The 14,321-nt window shown below is 47.5% G+C and overlaps 8 non-coding genes across 8 annotated transcripts; all 8 read right to left on the minus strand.

Moving 5' to 3' along the window:
* Positions 1-444: 444 nt before the first annotated feature.
* trnal-aag (transfer RNA leucine (anticodon AAG)) lies at positions 445-526 on the minus strand. Its single transcript has one exon. It is a non-coding gene; the product is annotated as a tRNA-Leu (tRNA).
* Positions 527-3,262: 2,736 nt separating this feature from the next.
* trnal-aag (transfer RNA leucine (anticodon AAG)) lies at positions 3,263-3,344 on the minus strand. Its single transcript has one exon. It is a non-coding gene; the product is annotated as a tRNA-Leu (tRNA).
* A 1,327-nt stretch (positions 3,345-4,671) lies between these two features.
* trnal-aag (transfer RNA leucine (anticodon AAG)) lies at positions 4,672-4,753 on the minus strand. Its single transcript has one exon. It is a non-coding gene; the product is annotated as a tRNA-Leu (tRNA).
* Positions 4,754-7,489: 2,736 nt separating this feature from the next.
* Positions 7,490-7,571, minus strand: trnal-aag (transfer RNA leucine (anticodon AAG)). Its single transcript has one exon. It is a non-coding gene; the product is annotated as a tRNA-Leu (tRNA).
* Positions 7,572-8,898: 1,327 nt separating this feature from the next.
* On the minus strand, positions 8,899-8,980 carry trnal-aag (transfer RNA leucine (anticodon AAG)). Its single transcript has one exon. It is a non-coding gene; the product is annotated as a tRNA-Leu (tRNA).
* A 1,326-nt stretch (positions 8,981-10,306) lies between these two features.
* Positions 10,307-10,388, minus strand: trnal-aag (transfer RNA leucine (anticodon AAG)). Its single transcript has one exon. It is a non-coding gene; the product is annotated as a tRNA-Leu (tRNA).
* Positions 10,389-11,715: 1,327 nt separating this feature from the next.
* On the minus strand, positions 11,716-11,797 carry trnal-aag (transfer RNA leucine (anticodon AAG)). The gene has a single exon. It is a non-coding gene; the product is annotated as a tRNA-Leu (tRNA).
* Positions 11,798-13,124: 1,327 nt separating this feature from the next.
* trnal-aag (transfer RNA leucine (anticodon AAG)) lies at positions 13,125-13,206 on the minus strand. The gene has a single exon. It is a non-coding gene; the product is annotated as a tRNA-Leu (tRNA).
* Between the last annotated feature and the right edge of the window lie 1,115 nt (positions 13,207-14,321).

The raw sequence follows: 14,321 nt of genomic DNA on the forward strand, positions 1-14,321 counted from the left end.
TGGAGGACCCCTTCCTGGAGAGTGCATGTCCTTCTCTTATAAAACACACCTGAATGCACTAATGAAGGCCCTTAGGGCTGTTCTGAAAATGGCAGATAGCTGAGCATTAGCCGTTATACTCAAAAAAGTAAAAAATCCAAACATTTTTTCACCAAAAACTTTCAACGAGTGACATTGGCTGTTACCATCCTTTATGATACTTATTACTTTTCACTATTTCAAATTATATTCAAGTACTTTTTCCTGTTTTGAAGTAACTTCACTATAATTGTAAATTATTGGTGTCCCTACTTCAACTGGGTGCCTCTTTTAGAAAGGAGCAGAGGCTGGGACAGGCCTCCAGCGCTGACTTGGCTAAAAAGCAAGGAAAGCAAAAGCAGCTCAATCCGGATGTTCACACAGCATCACTTTGCAAAGCCACAGCAGTCTTCCAAAAGGCTTTCCTGGCAGCGGTGGGATTCGAACCCACGCCCCCGAAGAGACTGGAGCCTTAATCCAGCGCCTGAGACCGCTCGGCCACGCTACCTTGTTTGCCTGCGTTTCACGGGTCACTTGGACCAGTGGAAAGGCCGCCCCGAGCTGACTTTGATGAAAAGCTGCAGTCTAATCCTGTTTGCGTAAAACAAACCTGATCCCTTGCAGGTTAGGGCTTGCGGCTATGTCCCTGTCACAACAAGTCTGAGATAAGTTTGAAAGAACAGATCAGCACAAGATTGACTCAAATCGTCTTCAACGAAACCACAAGAAGTCAGTAAACCACAGAGGAAGTGCAGTGCCCCAGGAGCAGGACTGAGACAGCATGCCTTATCAAACAGGCGATCGGATGTGGGAGAGGATGAGGCTTCTTGTTTGACTCTCATGTTCCTGAAGGGCCTGACTGCTGCCAGGGAAAGTGTGTTCTCTCGCAATATTTTCAGACCATTATCGAGTACAAGCAGGGCCTCCCGGCCTCAATTAAACCACTGATGGCAGCGGTATGATTCCAACCAACGGCACCATAGAGACTGGAGCCTAAATACAGTACATTAGACCACTTGGCCACGCTACCCTGGTGGGAGTCCCTTTTGTTCGTCTTTGGGCTTTATACCATCCAGAAATAGAAGCGACGGCCTCCACAAACCTTATTCAGTAAACATGTCCAATGCGGCCAAGGAAAGCTCTTTATTCGGCCATGGCAGCAAAAAGTGTCTCCCGAAATGGAGCCCCTGGCAGCGGTGGGATTCAAAACCACGCCCCTAAAGAGACTGGGGAAAAACAGAAAGAACCTCTTGGCCACGCTACCAGATAATGCCCTTTACCCCAGGCACTATTCCACCAACTTTTTCCTTGTCGAGCTTCGCCACAAGATAACGTCTTGAATTTCTCCAAGGTTGAGGCTTCCTTCTTGAAGGGTTATGCAGTACTACCCCTGGAGGACCCCTTCCTGGAGAGTGCATGTCCTTCTCTTATAAAACACACCTGAATGCACTAATGAAGGCCCTTAGGGCTGTTCTGAAAATGGCAGATAGCTGAGCATTAGCCGTTATACTCAAAAAAGTAAAAAATCCAAACATTTTTTCACCAAAAACTTTCAACGAGTGACATTGGCTGTTACCATCCTTTATGATACTTATTACTTTTCACTATTTCAAATTATATTCAAGTACTTTTTCCTGTTTTGAAGTAACTTCACTATAATTGTAAATTATTGGTGTCCCTACTTCAACTGGGTGCCTCTTTTAGAAAGGAGCAGAGGCTGGGACAGGCCTCCAGCGCTGACTTGGCTAAAAAGCAAGGAAAGCAAAAGCAGCTCAATCCGGATGTTCACACAGCATCACTTTGCAAAGCCACAGCAGTCTTCCAAAAGGCTTTCCTGGCAGCGGTGGGATTCGAACCCACGCCCCCGAAGAGACTGGAGCCTTAATCCAGCGCCTGAGACCGCTCGGCCTCGCTACCTTGTTTGCCTGCGTTTCACGGGTCACTTGGACCAGTGGAAAGGCCGCCCCGAGCTGACTTTGATGAAAAGCTGCAGTCTAATCCTGTTTGCGTAAAACAAACCTGATCCCTTGCAGGTTAGGGCTTGCGGCTATGTCCCTGTCACAACAAGTCTGAGATAAGTTTGAAAGAACAGATCAGCACAAGATTGACTCAAATCGTCTTCAACGAAACCACAAGAAGTCAGTAAACCACAGAGGAAGTGCAGTGCCCCAGGAGCAGGACTGAGACAGCATGCCTTATCAAACAGGCGATCGGATGTGGGAGAGGATGAGGCTTCTTGTTTGACTCTCATGTTCCTGAAGGGCCTGACTGCTGCCAGGGAAAGTGTGTTCTCTCGCAATATTTTCAGACCATTATCGAGTACAAGCAGGGCCTCCCGGCCTCAATTAAACCACTGATGGCAGCGGTATGATTCCAACCAACGGCACCATAGAGACTGGAGCCTAAATACAGTACATTAGACCACTTGGCCACGCTACCCTGGTGGGAGTCCCTTTTGTTCGTCTTTGGGCTTTATACCATCCAGAAATAGAAGCGACGGCCTCCACAAACCTTATTCAGTAAACATGTCCAATGCGGCCAAGGAAAGCTCTTTATTCGGCCATGGCAGCAAAAAGTGTCTCCCGAAATGGAGCCCCTGGCAGCGGTGGGATTCAAAACCACGCCCCTAAAGAGACTGGGGAAAAACAGAAAGAACTGCTTGGCCACGCTACCAGATAATGCCCTTTACCCCAGGCACTATTCCACCAACTTTTTCCTTGTCGAGCTTCGCCACAAGATAACGTCTTGAATTTCTCCAAGGTTGAGGCTTCCTTCTTGAAGGGTTATGCAGTACTACCCCTGGAGGACCCCTTCCTGGAGAGTGCATGTCCTTCTCTTATAAAACACACCTGAATGCACTAATGAAGGCCCTTAGGGCTGTTCTGAAAATGGCAGATAGCTGAGCATTAGCCGTTATACTCAAAAAAGTAAAAAATCCAAACATTTTTTCACCAAAAACTTTCAACGAGTGACATTGGCTGTTACCATCCTTTATGATACTTATTACTTTTCACTATTTCAAATTATATTCAAGTACTTTTTCCTGTTTTGAAGTAACTTCACTATAATTGTAAATTATTGGTGTCCCTACTTCAACTGGGTGCCTCTTTTAGAAAGGAGCAGAGGCTGGGACAGGCCTCCAGCGCTGACTTGGCTAAAAAGCAAGGAAAGCAAAAGCAGCTCAATCCGGATGTTCACACAGCATCACTTTGCAAAGCCACAGCAGTCTTCCAAAAGGCTTTCCTGGCAGCGGTGGGATTCGAACCCACGCCCCCGAAGAGACTGGAGCCTTAATCCAGCGCCTGAGACCGCTCGGCCACGCTACCTTGTTTGCCTGCGTTTCACGGGTCACTTGGACCAGTGGAAAGGCCGCCCCGAGCTGACTTTGATGAAAAGCTGCAGTCTAATCCTGTTTGCGTAAAACAAACCTGATCCCTTGCAGGTTAGGGCTTGCGGCTATGTCCCTGTCACAACAAGTCTGAGATAAGTTTGAAAGAACAGATCAGCACAAGATTGACTCAAATCGTCTTCAACGAAACCACAAGAAGTCAGTAAACCACAGAGGAAGTGCAGTGCCCCAGGAGCAGGACTGAGACAGCATGCCTTATCAAACAGGCGATCGGATGTGGGAGAGGATGAGGCTTCTTGTTTGACTCTCATGTTCCTGAAGGGCCTGACTGCTGCCAGGGAAAGTGTGTTCTCTCGCAATATTTTCAGACCATTATCGAGTACAAGCAGGGCCTCCCGGCCTCAATTAAACCACTGATGGCAGCGGTATGATTCCAACCAACGGCACCATAGAGACTGGAGCCTAAATACAGTACATTAGACCACTTGGCCACGCTACCCTGGTGGGAGTCCCTTTTGTTCGTCTTTGGGCTTTATACCATCCAGAAATAGAAGCGACGGCCTCCACAAACCTTATTCAGTAAACATGTCCAATGCGGCCAAGGAAAGCTCTTTATTCGGCCATGGCAGCAAAAAGTGTCTCCCGAAATGGAGCCCCTGGCAGCGGTGGGATTCAAAACCACGCCCCTAAAGAGACTGGGGAAAAACAGAAAGAACCTCTTGGCCACGCTACCAGATAATGCCCTTTACCCCAGGCACTATTCCACCAACTTTTTCCTTGTCGAGCTTCGCCACAAGATAACGTCTTGAATTTCTCCAAGGTTGAGGCTTCCTTCTTGAAGGGTTATGCAGTACTACCCCTGGAGGACCCCTTCCTGGAGAGTGCATGTCCTTCTCTTATAAAACACACCTGAATGCACTAATGAAGGCCCTTAGGGCTGTTCTGAAAATGGCAGATAGCTGAGCATTAGCCGTTATACTCAAAAAAGTAAAAAATCCAAACATTTTTTCACCAAAAACTTTCAACGAGTGACATTGGCTGTTACCATCCTTTATGATACTTATTACTTTTCACTATTTCAAATTATATTCAAGTACTTTTTCCTGTTTTGAAGTAACTTCACTATAATTGTAAATTATTGGTGTCCCTACTTCAACTGGGTGCCTCTTTTAGAAAGGAGCAGAGGCTGGGACAGGCCTCCAGCGCTGACTTGGCTAAAAAGCAAGGAAAGCAAAAGCAGCTCAATCCGGATGTTCACACAGCATCACTTTGCAAAGCCACAGCAGTCTTCCAAAAGGCTTTCCTGGCAGCGGTGGGATTCGAACCCACGCCCCCGAAGAGACTGGAGCCTTAATCCAGCGCCTGAGACCGCTCGGCCACGCTACCTTGTTTGCCTGCGTTTCACGGGTCACTTGGACCAGTGGAAAGGCCGCCCCGAGCTGACTTTGATGAAAAGCTGCAGTCTAATCCTGTTTGCGTAAAACAAACCTGATCCCTTGCAGGTTAGGGCTTGCGGCTATGTCCCTGTCACAACAAGTCTGAGATAAGTTTGAAAGAACAGATCAGCACAAGATTGACTCAAATCGTCTTCAACGAAACCACAAGAAGTCAGTAAACCACAGAGGAAGTGCAGTGCCCCAGGAGCAGGACTGAGACAGCATGCCTTATCAAACAGGCGATCGGATGTGGGAGAGGATGAGGCTTCTTGTTTGACTCTCATGTTCCTGAAGGGCCTGACTGCTGCCAGGGAAAGTGTGTTCTCTCGCAATATTTTCAGACCATTATCGAGTACAAGCAGGGCCTCCCGGCCTCAATTAAACCACTGATGGCAGCGGTATGATTCCAACCAACGGCACCATAGAGACTGGAGCCTAAATACAGTACATTAGACCACTTGGCCACGCTACCCTGGTGGGAGTCCCTTTTGTTCGTCTTTGGGCTTTATACCATCCAGAAATAGAAGCGACGGCCTCCACAAACCTTATTCAGTAAACATGTCCAATGCGGCCAAGGAAAGCTCTTTATTCGGCCATGGCAGCAAAAAGTGTCTCCCGAAATGGAGCCCCTGGCAGCGGTGGGATTCAAAACCACGCCCCTAAAGAGACTGGGGAAAAACAGAAAGAACCTCTTGGCCACGCTACCAGATAATGCCCTTTACCCCAGGCACTATTCCACCAACTTTTTCCTTGTCGAGCTTCGCCACAAGATAACGTCTTGAATTTCTCCAAGGTTGAGGCTTCCTTCTTGAAGGGTTATGCAGTACTACCCCTGGAGGACCCCTTCCTGGAGAGTGCATGTCCTTCTCTTATAAAACACACCTGAATGCACTAATGAAGGCCCTTAGGGCTGTTCTGAAAATGGCAGATAGCTGAGCATTAGCCGTTATACTCAAAAAAGTAAAAAATCCAAACATTTTTTCACCAAAAACTTTCAACGAGTGACATTGGCTGTTACCATCCTTTATGATACTTATTACTTTTCACTATTTCAAATTATATTCAAGTACTTTTTCCTGTTTTGAAGTAACTTCACTATAATTGTAAATTATTGGTGTCCCTACTTCAACTGGGTGCCTCTTTTAGAAAGGAGCAGAGGCTGGGACAGGCCTCCAGCGCTGACTTGGCTAAAAAGCAAGGAAAGCAAAAGCAGCTCAATCCGGATGTTCACACAGCATCACTTTGCAAAGCCACAGCAGTCTTCCAAAAGGCTTTCCTGGCAGCGGTGGGATTCGAACCCACGCCCCCGAAGAGACTGGAGCCTTAATCCAGCGCCTGAGACCGCTCGGCCTCGCTACCTTGTTTGCCTGCGTTTCACGGGTCACTTGGACCAGTGGAAAGGCCGCCCCGAGCTGACTTTGATGAAAAGCTGCAGTCTAATCCTGTTTGCGTAAAACAAACCTGATCCCTTGCAGGTTAGGGCTTGCGGCTATGTCCCTGTCACAACAAGTCTGAGATAAGTTTGAAAGAACAGATCAGCACAAGATTGACTCAAATCGTCTTCAACGAAACCACAAGAAGTCAGTAAACCACAGAGGAAGTGCAGTGCCCCAGGAGCAGGACTGAGACAGCATGCCTTATCAAACAGGCGATCGGATGTGGGAGAGGATGAGGCTTCTTGTTTGACTCTCATGTTCCTGAAGGGCCTGACTGCTGCCAGGGAAAGTGTGTTCTCTCGCAATATTTTCAGACCATTATCGAGTACAAGCAGGGCCTCCCGGCCTCAATTAAACCACTGATGGCAGCGGTATGATTCCAACCAACGGCACCATAGAGACTGGAGCCTAAATACAGTACATTAGACCACTTGGCCACGCTACCCTGGTGGGAGTCCCTTTTGTTCGTCTTTGGGCTTTATACCATCCAGAAATAGAAGCGACGGCCTCCACAAACCTTATTCAGTAAACATGTCCAATGCGGCCAAGGAAAGCTCTTTATTCGGCCATGGCAGCAAAAAGTGTCTCCCGAAATGGAGCCCCTGGCAGCGGTGGGATTCAAAACCACGCCCCTAAAGAGACTGGGGAAAAACAGAAAGAACCTCTTGGCCACGCTACCAGATAATGCCCTTTACCCCAGGCACTATTCCACCAACTTTTTCCTTGTCGAGCTTCGCCACAAGATAACGTCTTGAATTTCTCCAAGGTTGAGGCTTCCTTCTTGAAGGGTTATGCAGTACTACCCCTGGAGGACCCCTTCCTGGAGAGTGCATGTCCTTCTCTTATAAAACACACCTGAATGCACTAATGAAGGCCCTCAGGGCTGTTCTGAAAATGGCAGATAGCTGAGCATTAGCCGTTATACTCAAAAAAGTAAAAAATCCAAACATTTTTTCACCAAAAACTTTCAACGAGTGACATTGGCTGTTACCATCCATTATGATACTTATTACTTTTCACTATTTCAAATTATATTCAAGTACTTTTTCCTGTTTTGAAGTAACTTCACTATAATTGTAAATTATTGGTGTCCCTACTTCAACTGGGTGCCTCTTTTAGAAAGGAGCAGAGGCTGGGACAGGCCTCCAGCGCTGACTTGGCTAAAAAGCAAGGAAAGCAAAAGCAGCTCAATCCGGATGTTCACACAGCATCACTTTGCAAAGCCACAGCAGTCTTCCAAAAGGCTTTCCTGGCAGCGGTGGGATTCGAACCCACGCCCCCGAAGAGACTGGAGCCTTAATCCAGCGCCTTAGACCGCTCGGCCACGCTACCTTGTTTGCCTGCGTTTCACGGGTCACTTGGACCAGTGGAAAGGCCGCCCCGAGCTGACTTTGATGAAAAGCTGCAGTCTAATCCTGTTTGCGTAAAACAAACCTGATCCCTTGCACGTTAGGGCTTGCGGCTATGTCCCTGTCACAACAAGTCTGAGATAAGTTTGAAAGAACAGATCAGCACAAGATTGACTCAAATCGTCTTCAACGAAACCACAAGAAGTCAGTAAACCACAGAGGAAGTGCAGTGCCCCAGGAGCAGGACTGAGACAGCATGCCTTATCAAACAGGCGATCGGATGTGGGAGAGGATGAGGCTTCTTGTTTGACTCTCATGTTCCTGAAGGGCCTGACTGCTGCCAGGGAAAGTGTGTTCTCTCGCAATATTTTCAGACCATTATCGAGTACAAGCAGGGCCTCCCGGCCTCAATTAAACCACTGATGGCAGCGGTATGATTCCAACCAACGGCACCATAGAGACTGGAGCCTAAATACAGTACATTAGACCACTTGGCCACGCTACCCTGGTGGGAGTCCCTTTTGTTCGTCTTTGGGCTTTATACCATCCAGAAATAGAAGCGACGGCCTCCACAAACCTTATTCAGTAAACATGTCCAATGCGGCCAAGGAAAGCTCTTTATTCGGCCATGGCAGCAAAAAGTGTCTCCCGAAATGGAGCCCCTGGCAGCGGTGGGATTCAAAACCACGCCCCTAAAGAGACTGGGGAAAAACAGAAAGAACCTCTTGGCCACGCTACCAGATAATGCCCTTTACCCCAGGCACTATTCCACCAACTTTTTCCTTGTCGAGCTTCGCCACAAGATAACGTCTTGAATTTCTCCAAGGTTGAGGCTTCCTTCTTGAAGGGTTATGCAGTACTACCCCTGGAGGACCCCTTCCTGGAGAGTGCATGTCCTTCTCTTATAAAACACACCTGAATGCACTAATGAAGGCCCTTAGGGCTGTTCTGAAAATGGCAGATAGCTGAGCATTAGCCGTTATACTCAAAAAAGTAAAAAATCCAAACATTTTTTCACCAAAAACTTTCAACGAGTGACATTGGCTGTTACCATCCTTTATGATACTTATTACTTTTCACTATTTCAAATTATATTCAAGTACTTTTTCCTGTTTTGAAGTAACTTCACTATAATTGTAAATTATTGGTGTCCCTACTTCAACTGGGTGCCTCTTTTAGAAAGGAGCAGAGGCTGGGACAGGCCTCCAGCGCTGACTTGGCTAAAAAGCAAGGAAAGCAAAAGCAGCTCAATCCGGATGTTCACACAGCATCACTTTGCAAAGCCACAGCAGTCTTCCAAAAGGCTTTCCTGGCAGCGGTGGGATTCGAACCCACGCCCCCGAAGAGACTGGAGCCTTAATCCAGCACCTTAGACCGCTCGGCCACGCTACCTTGTTTGCCTGCGTTTCACGGGTCACTTGGACCAGTGGAAAGGCCGCCCCGAGCTGACTTTGATGAAAAGCTGCAGTCTAATCCTGTTTGCGTAAAACAAACCTGATCCCTTGCAGGTTAGGGCTTGCGGCTATGTCCCTGTCACAACAAGTCTGAGATAAGTTTGAAAGAACAGATCAGCACAAGATTGACTCAAATCGTCTTCAACGAAACCACAAGAAGTCAGTAAACCACAGAGGAAGTGCAGTGCCCCAGGAGCAGGACTGAGACAGCATGCCTTATCAAACAGGCGATCGGATGTGGGAGAGGATGAGGCTTCTTGTTTGACTCTCATGTTCCTGAAGGGCCTGACTGCTGCCAGGGAAAGTGTGTTCTCTCGCAATATTTTCAGACCATTATCGAGTACAAGCAGGGCCTCCCGGCCTCAATTAAACCACTGATGGCAGCGGTATGATTCCAACCATGGCACCATAGAGACTGGAGCCTAAATACAGTACATTAGACCACTTGGCCACGCTACCCTGGTGGGAGTCCCTTTTGTTCGTCTTTGGGCTTTATACCATCCAGAAATAGAAGCGACGGCCTCCACAAACCTTATTCAGTAAACATGTCCAATGCGGCCAAGGAAAGCTCTTTATTCGGCCATGGCAGCAAAAAGTGTCTCCCGAAATGGAGCCCCTGGCAGCGGTGGGATTCAAAACCACGCCCCTAAAGAGACTGGGGAAAAACAGAAAGAACCTCTTGGCCACGCTACCAGATAATGCCCTTTACCCCAGGCACTATTCCACCAACTTTTTCCTTGTCGAGCTTCGCCACAAGATAACGTCTTGAATTTCTCCAAGGTTGAGGCTTCCTTCTTGAAGGGTTATGCAGTACTACCCCTGGAGGACCCCTTCCTGGAGAGTGCATGTCCTTCTCTTATAAAACACACCTGAATGCACTAATGAAGGCCCTTAGGGCTGTTCTGAAAATGGCAGATAGCTGAGCATTAGCCGTTATACTCAAAAAAGTAAAAAATCCAAACATTTTTTCACCAAAAACTTTCAACGAGTGACATTGGCTGTTACCATCCTTTATGATACTTATTAATTTTCACTATTTCAAATTATATTCAAGTACTTTTTCCTGTTTTGAAGTAACTTCACTATAATTGTAAATTATTGGTGTCCCTACTTCAACTGGGTGCCTCTTTTAGAAAGGAGCAGAGGCTGGGACAGGCCTCCAGCGCTGACTTGGCTAAAAAGCAAGGAAAGCAAAAGCAGCTCAATCCGGATGTTCACACAGCATCACTTTGCAAAGCCACAGCAGTCTTCCAAAAGGCTTTCCTGGCAGCGGTGGGATTCGAACCCACGCCCCCGAAGAGACTGGAGCCTTAATCCAGCGCCTTAGACCGCTCGGCCACGCTACCTTGTTTGCCTGCGTTTCACGGGTCACTTGGACCAGTGGAAAGGCCGCCCCGAGCTGACTTTGATGAAAAGCTGCAGTCTAATCCTGTTTGCGTAAAACAAACCTGATCCCTTGCAGGTTAGGGCTTGCGGCTATGTCCCTGTCACAACAAGTCTGAGATAAGTTTGAAAGAACAGATCAGCACAAGATTGACTCAAATCGTCTTCAACGAAACCACAAGAAGTCAGTAAACCACAGAGGAAGTGCAGTGCCCCAGGAGCAGGACTGAGACAGCATGCCTTATCAAACAGGCGATCGGATGTGGGAGAGGATGAGGCTTCTTGTTTGACTCTCATGTTCCTGAAGGGCCTGACTGCTGCCAGGGAAAGTGTGTTCTCTCGCAATATTTTCAGACCATTATCGAGTACAAGCAGGGCCTCCCGGCCTCAATTAAACCACTGATGGCAGCGGTATGATTCCAACCAACGGCACCATAGAGACTGGAGCCTAAATACAGTACATTAGACCACTTGGCCACGCTACCCTGGTGGGAGTCCCTTTTGTTCGTCTTTGGGCTTTATACCATCCAGAAATAGAAGCGACGGCCTCCACAAACCTTATTCAGTAAACATGTCCAATGCGGCCAAGGAAAGCTCTTTATTCGGCCATGGCAGCAAAAAGTGTCTCCCGAAATGGAGCCCCTGGCAGCGGTGGGATTCAAAACCACGCCCCTAAAGAGACTGGGGAAAAACAGAAAGAACCTCTTGGCCACGCTACCAGATAATGCCCTTTACCCCAGGCACTATTCCACCAACTTTTTCCTTGTCGAGCTTCGCCACAAGATAACGTCTTGAATTTCTCCAAGGTTGAGGCTTCCTTCTTGAAGGGTTATGCAGTACTACCCCTGGAGGACCCCTTCCTGGAGAGTGCATGTCCTTCTCTTATAAAACACACCTGAATGCACTAATGAAGGCCCTTAGGGCTGTTCTGAAAATGGCAGATAGCTGAGCATTAGCCGTTATACTCAAAAAAGTAAAAAATCCAAACATTTTTTCACCAAAAACTTTCAACGAGTGACATTGGCTGTTACCATCCTTTATGATACTTATTACTTTTCACTATTTCAAATTATATTCAAGTACTTTTTCCTGTTTTGAAGTAACTTCACTATAATTGTAAATTATTGGTGTCCCTACTTCAACTGGGTGCCTCTTTTAGAAAGGAGCAGAGGCTGGGACAGGCCTCCAGCGCTGACTTGGCTAAAAAGCAAGGAAAGCAAAAGCAGCTCAATCCGGATGTTCACACAGCATCACTTTGCAAAGCCACAGCAGTCTTCCAAAAGGCTTTCCTGGCAGCGGTGGGATTCGAACCCACGCCCCCGAAGAGACTGGAGCCTTAATCCAGCGCCTGAGACCGCTCGGCCACGCTACCTTGTTTGCCTGCGTTTCACGGGTCACTTGGACCAGTGGAAAGGCCGCCCCGAGCTGACTTTGATGAAAAGCTGCAGTCTAATCCTGTTTGCGTAAAACAAACCTGATCCCTTGCAGGTTAGGGCTTGCGGCTATGTCCCTGTCACAACAAGTCTGAGATAAGTTTGAAAGAACAGATCAGCACAAGATTGACTCAAATCGTCTTCAACGAAACCACAAGAAGTCAGTAAACCACAGAGGAAGTGCAGTGCCCCAGGAGCAGGACTGAGACAGCATGCCTTATCAAACAGGCGATCGGATGTGGGAGAGGATGAGGCTTCTTGTTTGACTCTCATGTTCCTGAAGGGCCTGACTGCTGCCAGGGAAAGTGTGTTCTCTCGCAATATTTTCAGACCATTATCGAGTACAAGCAGGGCCTCCCGGCCTCAATTAAACCACTGATGGCAGCGGTATGATTCCAACCAACGGCACCATAGAGACTGGAGCCTAAATACAGTACATTAGACCACTTGGCCACGCTACCCTGGTGGGAGTCCCTTTTGTTCGTCTTTGGGCTTTATACCATCCAGAAATAGAAGCGACGGCCTCCACAAACCTTATTCAGTAAACATGTCCAATGCGGCCAAGGAAAGCTCTTTATTCGGCCATGGCAGCAAAAAGTGTCTCCCGAAATGGAGCCCCTGGCAGCGGTGGGATTCAAAACCACGCCCCTAAAGAGACTGGGGAAAAACAGAAAGAACCTCTTGGCCACGCTACCAGATAATGCCCTTTACCCCAGGCACTATTCCACCAACTTTTTCCTTGTCGAGCTTCGCCACAAGATAACGTCTTGAATTTCTCCAAGGTTGAGGCTTCCTTCTTGAAGGGTTATGCAGTACTACCCCTGGAGGACCCCTTCCTGGAGAGTGCATGTCCTTCTCTTATAAAACACACCTGAATGCACTAATGAAGGCCCTTAGGGCTGTTCTGAAAATGGCAGATAGCTGAGCATTAGCCGTTATACTCAAAAAAGTAAAAAATCCAAACATTTTTTCACCAAAAACTTTCAACGAGTGACATTGGCTGTTACCATCCTTTATGATACTTATTACTTTTCACTATTTCAAATTATATTCAAGTACTTTTTCCTGTTTTGAAGTAACTTCACTATAATTGTAAATTATTGGTGTCCCTACTTCAACTGGGTGCCTCTTTTAGAAAGGAGCAGAGGCTGGGACAGGCCTCCAGCGCTGACTTGGCTAAAAAGCAAGGAAAGCAAAAGCAGCTCAATCCGGATGTTCACACAGCATCACTTTGCAAAGCCACAGCAGTCTTCCAAAAGGCTTTCCTGGCAGCGGTGGGATTCGAACCCACGCCCCCGAAGAGACTGGAGCCTTAATCCAGCGCCTTAGACCGCTCGGCCACGCTACCTTGTTTGCCTGCGTTTCACGGGTCACTTGGACCAGTGGAAAGGCCGCCCCGAGCTGACTTTGATGAAAAGCTGCAGTCTAATCCTGTTTGCGTAAAACAAACCTGATCCCTTGCAGGTTAGGGCTTGCGGCTATGTCCCTGTCACAACAAGTCTGAGATAAGTTTGAAAGAACAGATCAGCACAAGATTGACTCAAATCGTCTTCAACGAAACCACAAGAAGTCAGTAAACCACAGAGGAAGTGCAGTGCCCCAGGAGCAGGACTGAGACAGCATGCCTTATCAAACAGGCGATCGGATGTGGGAGAGGATGAGGCTTCTTGTTTGACTCTCATGTTCCTGAAGGGCCTGACTGCTGCCAGGGAAAGTGTGTTCTCTCGCAATATTTTCAGACCATTATCGAGTACAAGCAGGGCCTCCCGGCCTCAATTAAACCACTGATGGCAGCGGTATGATTCCAACCAACGGCACCATAGAGACTGGAGCCTAAATACAGTACATTAGACCACTTGGCCACGCTACCCTGGTGGGAGTCCCTTTTGTTCGTCTTTGGGCTTTATACCATCCAGAAATAGAAGCGACGGCCTCCACAAACCTTATTCAGTAAACATGTCCAATGCGGCCAAGGAAAGCTCTTTATTCGGCCATGGCAGCAAAAAGTGTCTCCCGAAATGGAGCCCCTGGCAGCGGTGGGATTCAAAACCACGCCCCTAAAGAGACTGGGGAAAAACAGAAAGAACCTCTTGGCCACGCTACCAGATAATGCCCTTTACCCCAGGCACTATTCCACCAACTTTTTCCTTGTCGAGCTTCGCCACAAGATAACGTCTTGAATTTCTCCAAGGTTGAGGCTTCCTTCTTGAAGGGTTATGCAGTACTACCCCTGGAGGACCCCTTCCTGGAGAGTGCATGTCCTTCTCTTATAAAACACACCTGAATGCACTAATGAAGGCCCTTAGGGCTGTTCTGAAAATGGCAGATAGCTGAGCATTAGCCGTTATACTCAAAAAAGTAAAAAATCCAAACATTTTTTCACCAAAAACTTTCAACGAGTGACATTGGCTGTTACCATCCTTTATGATACTTATTACTTTTCACTATTTCAAATTATATTCA

Source organism: Carassius gibelio, chromosome A4, assembly GCF_023724105.1.
Source record: "Carassius gibelio isolate Cgi1373 ecotype wild population from Czech Republic chromosome A4, carGib1.2-hapl.c, whole genome shotgun sequence".
Lineage (NCBI taxonomy): Eukaryota > Metazoa > Chordata > Actinopteri > Cypriniformes > Cyprinidae > Carassius > Carassius gibelio.